General features: G+C 36.1%; 1 long non-coding RNA gene across 1 annotated transcript; it reads right to left on the bottom strand.

Moving 5' to 3' along the window:
- Window positions 1-397: 397 nt before the first annotated feature.
- LOC122007880 lies at window positions 398-1,124 on the bottom strand. The gene is made up of 3 exons (XR_006119146.1): window positions 1,083-1,124; window positions 943-976; window positions 398-470 (listed from the first exon to the last, which is right to left on the bottom strand). It is a non-coding gene; the product is annotated as an uncharacterized LOC122007880 (long non-coding RNA).
- Window positions 1,125-7,975: the final 6,851 nt, after the last annotated feature.

Raw genomic sequence — 7,975 nt, 5'->3', positions numbered from 1 at the left:
GGACGAAATTTGGAACAAAAATATTTTTATTGCAAAATTATCAATGGATAAGTTTGGGACAAATTATTTTCGTTGCCAAATTCGTTCCTAAATTAAAAAAAAAATCCAGCAACTATACATTTCTACAATAAATTCAAATAAATATATATAACAAATTCAAATAACAAAATATAAACTTTCAACACATCCTAATTAACAATATCACAAATAACACAATATATACATTCAACACATCCTATTTCAGATACATGTATTAATAATTAAAATCAAATCACAATACAATAAATTCAAAGTTCTCAACATTTTCTTCAAACAACTCCAAAATATTATACAAGTTCAACACTCAAATATTTATAAAGTCTAATAATCCAAGAAGTTAAACAAGGAGTTAATTTTAAAAAAAAAACTAAGATACATCAACTCATCTTCTTTCTCCACAAAAGCTTTCATCCCTATCAACTCTTCTCTTCCTGCATACAAACAAACGAATAAACCAGATCATATGTAACCAGAAAGATAATAACTTAAATTCTAACAATCTCACAATTCTAACAGTTTCATTTGTATCAAATTGTTATGATATACCATATTTCACCTTATCAAACAAGTTTTACAAATATTGTATTTCATCAAACATAGAGAGAATGAGATGTATTTTTAAAATTCCTATAATATGAAAATGTCTCAAATGAAGAAAGCACAAACTAATATATGAGCAATTAGTTGATACTAGTCTTTAAGTACTCATAGTTACTTGGTTGTTAGGCAAACTCTAATCATAATTTGGAATTTGAAGTAATAATGCAGTAATAGCAAATTTCAACAAATATATAAAAAGATTGATACCTTTATTTAACTTTTCAAATATAACTGATTTAAAAATAAATAAATATAATTAAAAGTATAACATGTTTAACTACGAGTGTGTTATTTAATACTTACTTTTTTCTCCGATACATATTTCGCCTCACCAATCCTGTTAAAAACAAATTAACAATATTAAATAAAATAAAAATTAGAAAAGTTAACATGACATGATTTAATGTATAAAACACTAATTATGAGATAAATAATCATCCGACATAATTAAAATCATGAAATAGCATCACCAGCATCATCGTTATTGATCCGGCGGATAGAACAGGGGGCCCCCGTTCTGAAGGGTCGCCGCCACGAGGAAATCAAAAGGCCAGGTTGACCGGGCGGCTGACCGGAGAAGGTTGGGTCGACCTCTCGGCCAGCCGGATAGGAGTCGGGATACCGGCGCTCGAACGAACAATAATGAGGGGCCGAGCGGAAGTCATGCTTGGCCGAAGATATAAAGTAACATAGCGCTAACAGTCCTTGCCTAGCACCCTACCGAAATCTCCCCAGCGTATCGATACCAACGGCAGGTCGGACTTGCCGTCCGACCGGCGCGTAAGATGAGGGCCGTCCGGACAGCACTCCCCGTCCAGCCTGCTGGACGGACCCACCGGCCTGTGGCAGGTAGAGAAAGACAAGAATATCTTATGACAGCTGTCAAGCCCTAGGGCTAGGCCATACTCCCAGTCTGACAGCTAGGTGTTCTCCTATCCCATCGAAGACGTGCTTGGACTGTAGCAGTATGGCGTCAGGTAAGCTTTCTGACAGACACATACCGAGGTGTGGGCTGCGGATACGTATGTGTCTCGGTGGACGTGCAGGAGCTCCTTCACCACTCTATATAAAGAGTCTCATACTTCGCCGGAGGTACACGTTCAAGACCTTTGGAGCTACTTTTTCCACCACTTGCTTACCTGACTTGAGCGTCGGAGGGTCGCCGCCGGGAACCCCTTCCCGGCCCTACTTCTGTGCAGGTTCACCGGAGGTTCATACGACTAGACGGAGGCCCACGTCATCGACTAGGAGAGCGTCACGTGCCCAGCGTCCGTTGGCTCAGCGATTCGGACAGGATCAGTTATCATCGTCGCCATCATCATCATCGTCACGCGGAGGAATCTGACTTAGAGCAGAGCTAAAAATTCCAATATAAGATAAAGTAAATTGCAAATTTGATTCATAAAAAGGAACTTTCAAAAACTTACCATTTTTCTTCAAATAGCTTGTAGAATAAGAGGAAAAAAAAATATTAGATGTCACCTCTAATGACCTGTAGGAACAAATACAGTGTATTGTTGGATCGAGACGCGCTAGAGGGGGGGTGAATAGCGCTCGTGGCTATTTTGATCGTATCGGAATCGTAAAACTATCAAAGTAAATATACGCAGCGGAAATAACGAATGCAATCACAGAGGGACACAAGAAGTTTTACTTCGTTCGGAGCCTAAGGCGACTCCTACTCGAAGGCCCGCGATCCTTGATCGCTTTCCGTGGGCAACAACTATAAGCTCGTAAAATGTACAATAAGATATTACAATTGAAAGAACTAAAACAAATTATACCGACAACAATAAAGTAGCAGAATCTGAAGCTCCGGGTTGTCGGGGACTTGTAACAGCACTTCTGGGTGTTTCTAGAGTAGCTTGTAGCGTAAGGATTGCTTGGAATTCGTTATACTGTTGTTGCTGCTCGAGACCCTTTATAAAGGGTGTCCAAGGCGCCTTAAAGCCCTTCAAGGCGCCTTAAACAGGCCGAGTCACCCGCGGAGATCAGCACAGACTTGGTCGAACTTCATCCAGTTCAAGGCGCCTTCAGCCTACCCAAGGCGCCTTCAACCTTCGACCCAAGGCGCCTTGAACTTCATCCAACCTTCTGCGCTGGCTTTTCCTGGTTCGCACCCGAGGCGCCTCCAAGCTCCATGGAGGCGCCTCGGACACTGTTCATCCGAGTTGTAACTTGCTCCTTTGTTCCTGCAAACTGTGTTAGTCCCACACATACCCTGCAACACAAAGTTAGCACAGAAACATAATGAATGATAATAATGAAAGTTTTGACAGCATTCGAACTATCCGGGTCTGACTTCAGGTTTCCCACCGGAAACCCTAGGTCGACCCGACGCCTACTGTTCCCACTACGGGGAACACGTCCTCACCTACTCCACTCAGGAGATTTACCTGTTGCTAGTGTGATCCTCCAGATCAACTGGACTTTTTCTCAGCACTCGATGCTTCCGGACTTTCTGCTGGACATCCGCTTCCCGGCTAGTCCAGTCTTTCACCTGGTTCGCGACACCAGGACTTTCCACCTAGGGTTACCACCCCCTAGGACTTTTGCCTGAAGCCATCGACCTGCCACGACTTTCCGCATAGGGTTACCACCCCCTATGACCTAGGGTTACCACCCCCAAGGGTTTTTCCCTTTGCCTAACCGCAGCTAGGACTTTTCTCCACCTAGGGTTACCACCCCCTAGGACCTAGGGTTACCACCCCCTAGGGTTTTTCACCTGCCTAACCGCAGTTAGGACTTTTCCTGAAATACTCATTCAACATGTTAGATCACAACACACCTTAACTTTGAGTCCTTTGCCATTATCAAAACTCAGGTTCGATCGTTAGATGCTTCCCGCACCAACAATCTCTCCCTTTTTGATTATGGCAACCCAGATTCAAAGTTAAGTAAAAAAAATGCATAAAAGGTTTTAAGTGAGCAAGCTTAAGTATATAAAATCAAATCAACGCCTAACTTAAGCTAACACTTAAACTTTTGAGTCAACCCGACATATTATTTGCGGTTGGTATGTGCGCAAGATACCAATCTTGTGCAAAAGAGTCACATTTAACCTATGTTAAAAGAATACTTAGGTACATTAAAGGTACTCTAAATATAGGACTCTGGTACCCTAGAACTTGCACCTTTGACCTTCTTGGCTATTCTGACTCGGATTACGCCGGATGCAAGTTAGATAGAAAAAGTACAAGTGGTAGTTGTCAATTTCTAGGACAATGCCTAGTAAGTTGGTCAAGTAGAAAGCAACATTGTGTGGCTTTGTCTACCACTGAAGCTGAATATATAGCCTTAGGTGAATGCACATCTCAATTGCTTTGGATGATGCACACTCTTAAAGACTATCAACTGAACTATCATAACACAAAAATCTCAATTGATAATATAAGTTCCATAAATTTAACAAAAAACCCAATTCATCACTCAAGGACTAAACATATAGAAGTGAAGCACCATTTTGTAAGGGATCATGTAGCTAAGGGTGATATTATACTCAACTATGTTGAGTCAAAATCAAATCAACGCCTAACTTAAGCTAACACTTAAACTTTTGTGAAGCTCCCCCTTAATACAGGGTTTCCTTTTTACTTTTAAAGTTTACTTTTGAATTTTCTTATTCTCCCCCTTTGCCTTTATCAAAAAATAAGCCAGTTTCAATTTTTCTTTTTGAAAAATAAATTAGACTAAAAAACAGGATAAGTGCTAAGTTGAAAAATAACTTTTCACCTAAAATTTTGAAAGTTGCTCTATGAACCACTTAGCTAAGCCTTTTGTGAAGCTAACACTTAACTTTGAAAGCCTTTTGCAAACATTGAACTTTGAAAATGTAGCTTAAGTGAAAAGTGACTTAGCTTAATTAAAAAAACTTGTTAATTTTTAAGTTGAAGAGAGAGAGTAGCTAAAATTTTAATTTAGATTATTTATTCAGTTGGTCTTTAAGTCCAAGCATGAGTCAAGTTAAATAGTAATCAAATTATCTAATTGGTGTTGATCAGGTATCAGAGCCCTAAAGTACAGGTAATCTTAATCTTAATATTTCCATTTCCTTTAGTTTGAGAGATACTTTTAGCTAAGATAAGGTTATTTTTGTCTTTAACAAGTGACTCAGCAAATTTTTGTGATATCACAACACTTTAAATACTTTAAATTTTAAGAATGTTTTGGAAAATACTTAGCATATTCAGCGAAACTTAGCATTTGAAAACAATTGCTTTGAGAGACTCTTAGCTAAATTCCCTTTTTGTCTTTAAAAAACTTTAAAAAGCACTTAGCTAAATTTGAAAATACTTAGCTATATATTCAGCTTAAAAATGATTGTCTTGAGAAAACTTCTTGCCAAATAGCTAAGTTTAGAGTATAATCTAACCAAGCTTAGTTAAAGAAGACTTGATTAAGTACTTAGCTTAAAGAGGTTTTACGTAAAGGCTTAGCTTTGAAAACATTCTAGAAGAGTTGTAATTTAACAGCCAGGTCATAAATAATTTTAGTTTTAAAGTTAAGTTAAAAATAACCTGAATTTTTGAAGATAAGTAAAAATAGTTTTTAATTTTGAGGTCAAGTTAAAAATTTTAAAGAAAAACTAATTTTCAAACCGACTCAAAATCACTCCCCCTTAATTAATGCCTTAATAAATTTTTGAGTTCAAGAGTCCAAGCATGAGAGGTAAAAAAAATATTTTCCTATCTTTCCATCTCACTCATTCTAGATTAACAAGCATGTTTAGCATATGAGTGAGCGTGAGATGGAGTTGTCTTTGTAAAACATAAGTTTTGAATTTCAAATAATTTTGAAATGAAGTTTTAACAGATTTTAAGATGATTTTTGAAATTTAGTTTTGAAAAGATTTTTAAAGTAATTTTTTGAAATTTAGTTTTGAAATTTTAAAATGATTTTGAAAAGATTTTGAAATTAAGTTTTGAAAAGATTTTAAAATGATTTTTGAAATTTAGTTTTGAAAAGATTTTTAAAGTAATTTTTGAAATTTAGTTTTGAAAAGATTTTAAAATGATTTTTGAAATTAAGTTTTGAAAGGATTTTAAAATAATTTTGAAATTAATTTTGAAAGATTTTTAAAATAATTTTGAAATGAATTTTCAAAAGAATTTTGAAAGATTTTTAAAATAATTTTGAAATGAATTTTGAAAGATTTTTAAAATAATTTTGAAATGAATTCTTTTAAAGATTTTTAAAATAATTTTGAAATGAATTTAAAAGATTTTTGAAATAATTTTGAAATTGAGTTTAAAAGAATTTTCAAATACTTTTGAAGTTAAGTTTAAAAGATTTTTGAAATAATTTTGAAATTAAGTTTAAAAGATTTTTAAAATAATTTTGAAGTTGAGTTTAAAAGAATTTTAAAATAATTTTGAAATTGAGTTTAAAAGAATTTTCAAATAATTTTGAAGTTAAGTTTAAAAGATTTTTGAAATAATTTTGAAATTGAGTTTAAAAGAATTTTGAAATAATTTTGAAATTAAGTTTAAAAGAATTTTGAAATAATTTTGAAATTGAGTTTAAAAGAATTTTCAAATAATTTTGAAGTTAAGTTTAAAAGATTTTTGAAATAATTTAGTTGAATTAACTAGTCATCTCACTCGATCTAAATTTTCAATCAGGGAACCCTATAATTGTTGTGAGATGAATTATGGTTGAATTTAAGGGTCTGATTTAACTTTGTGTTAGATTCAGGTTTAGCTTTGGGTTCAACAAGTAAGCATTCTTTGGATAAACTTCAGGGCTATGGTGAGTCACAAGGTACTCATTAAAGTAACCATGTCTTCGAGGTTTCCCAAATAGTCCTACCCATTGAACTTAATACTAATCCTTGGTCTAACTAGTTAGGATCCATTTAAGGGTAGCTTCGGTCAGTTCCACTTGGCCAAATACACCAGGTCGAAGCCATATCTTCCTAGACATGCGATGCCCAAGCTTCCCTAACGTACTATCATCCAAAAACTTCACCAGTATTGTGGGTCAAGTTAAACCTAGTCCGTTTTAATCTAACCTTAATTACTCTATCGAGTAATCTACTCTTGTTTTACCCATTTCGGGTAGATTAGGTTCAGTTACCCTATCGGGTAGTTCAGTTGGAGGTGCCAGCTAGTTTGGATCCTCCATCTAATTTTCAATTTTTTAATTTAATTTCAAATTTAAATTTAATTTTGAATTTCAAATTTTGAATTTTGAATTTTGAATTTGTAATTTAATTTCGAATTTTAAATTTAATTTTAATTTTATTTCATTAAGATCGTTTTTCTTTTAACTCCCCCTGGATCATTGCCTCGATATGGTCTATCGAGGTAGTAGACTTGATCCTTGGGGACCCAATATTGACCAAGTCCAACTTGATTGACCAAGTTGGACTTAGGTACCCATGCTTGGACTACCTTTCTATTATTTCTATTTAGTAAAGACAGATATGATTTATATTTTGTTTTGGTCTTAAATCCAAGTCCGGATTTGTTGTAACTGGCTCGCTGTTTTCCAAGAATTAGATCCAAATTCTTGGAACCCAAGGTGAACCGTTCCAACGTGTCCTTGAGTTCTTTAATTTGAGTTTTCAAATTAGAATTTTCTTCCTCAAGTTGTTGGACTTGAGTCGAACTTCCAATTTGAACTGGCTCAGTTAAAGCACTTAAGTCAGTCGCTTCCTTAAGGGCTGTTACCTCCTTTTGGAGTGACTTAACCCGGACGTTGGATTTAGCCAACTTCTTTAATAAGTAAGGAATTAAATTTTCTGAATCATCTAAGCTAATACTTGAAATTAGAGCACTTACAGTGAGTTTGGGTCCTTCGGAAACGGATACGGATCCGTGGCTTCGCTCGGACTCGGTATCTGACTCGTTCTCGGTTTCGGATTCGAACTCCAACTCGATTCGGCCACGGATGCTAGTACTGGTAGAGCAAGGAAACTCGTCTGCTCTTCTCGTCGGATTCGTCTCATGACTCGGACCATGTTGCCTTCATCTTTCTAGCTTCCTGTGTTATGCTTGTACCTGCAACCAACGCAATACCTTCCTCGGCCAGAGTAGTATCAGTCTGCTCATGTAATTCAAATAATTTATCATGCTTACTTGTGTCTGACATACCTTCGTGTAACTGAATCAGATTCTCCCATAGCTCCTTGGCGCTTGAGAACGTGCCGGCGCGATTCAGCTCCTTATTCGTTAAGCCGCACTGAATTGTATACGTTGCTTTTGCGTTTGCCTCTACCTTTTGATAAGGTTCGCGTCCCAGTTCTCGTACGGTAGTGGTATGCCGACGTCGTCAGTTGGTATTTCAAGCCCGGTCTTAGTGATCATCCAGACATCGAACTCGGTTTGTAGGTACG

This window comes from Zingiber officinale, chromosome 8A (genome assembly GCF_018446385.1).
Source record: "Zingiber officinale cultivar Zhangliang chromosome 8A, Zo_v1.1, whole genome shotgun sequence".
Classification (NCBI taxonomy): domain Eukaryota; kingdom Viridiplantae; phylum Streptophyta; class Magnoliopsida; order Zingiberales; family Zingiberaceae; genus Zingiber; species Zingiber officinale.
This window is presented reverse-complemented; position numbering and strand designations above follow the sequence as displayed.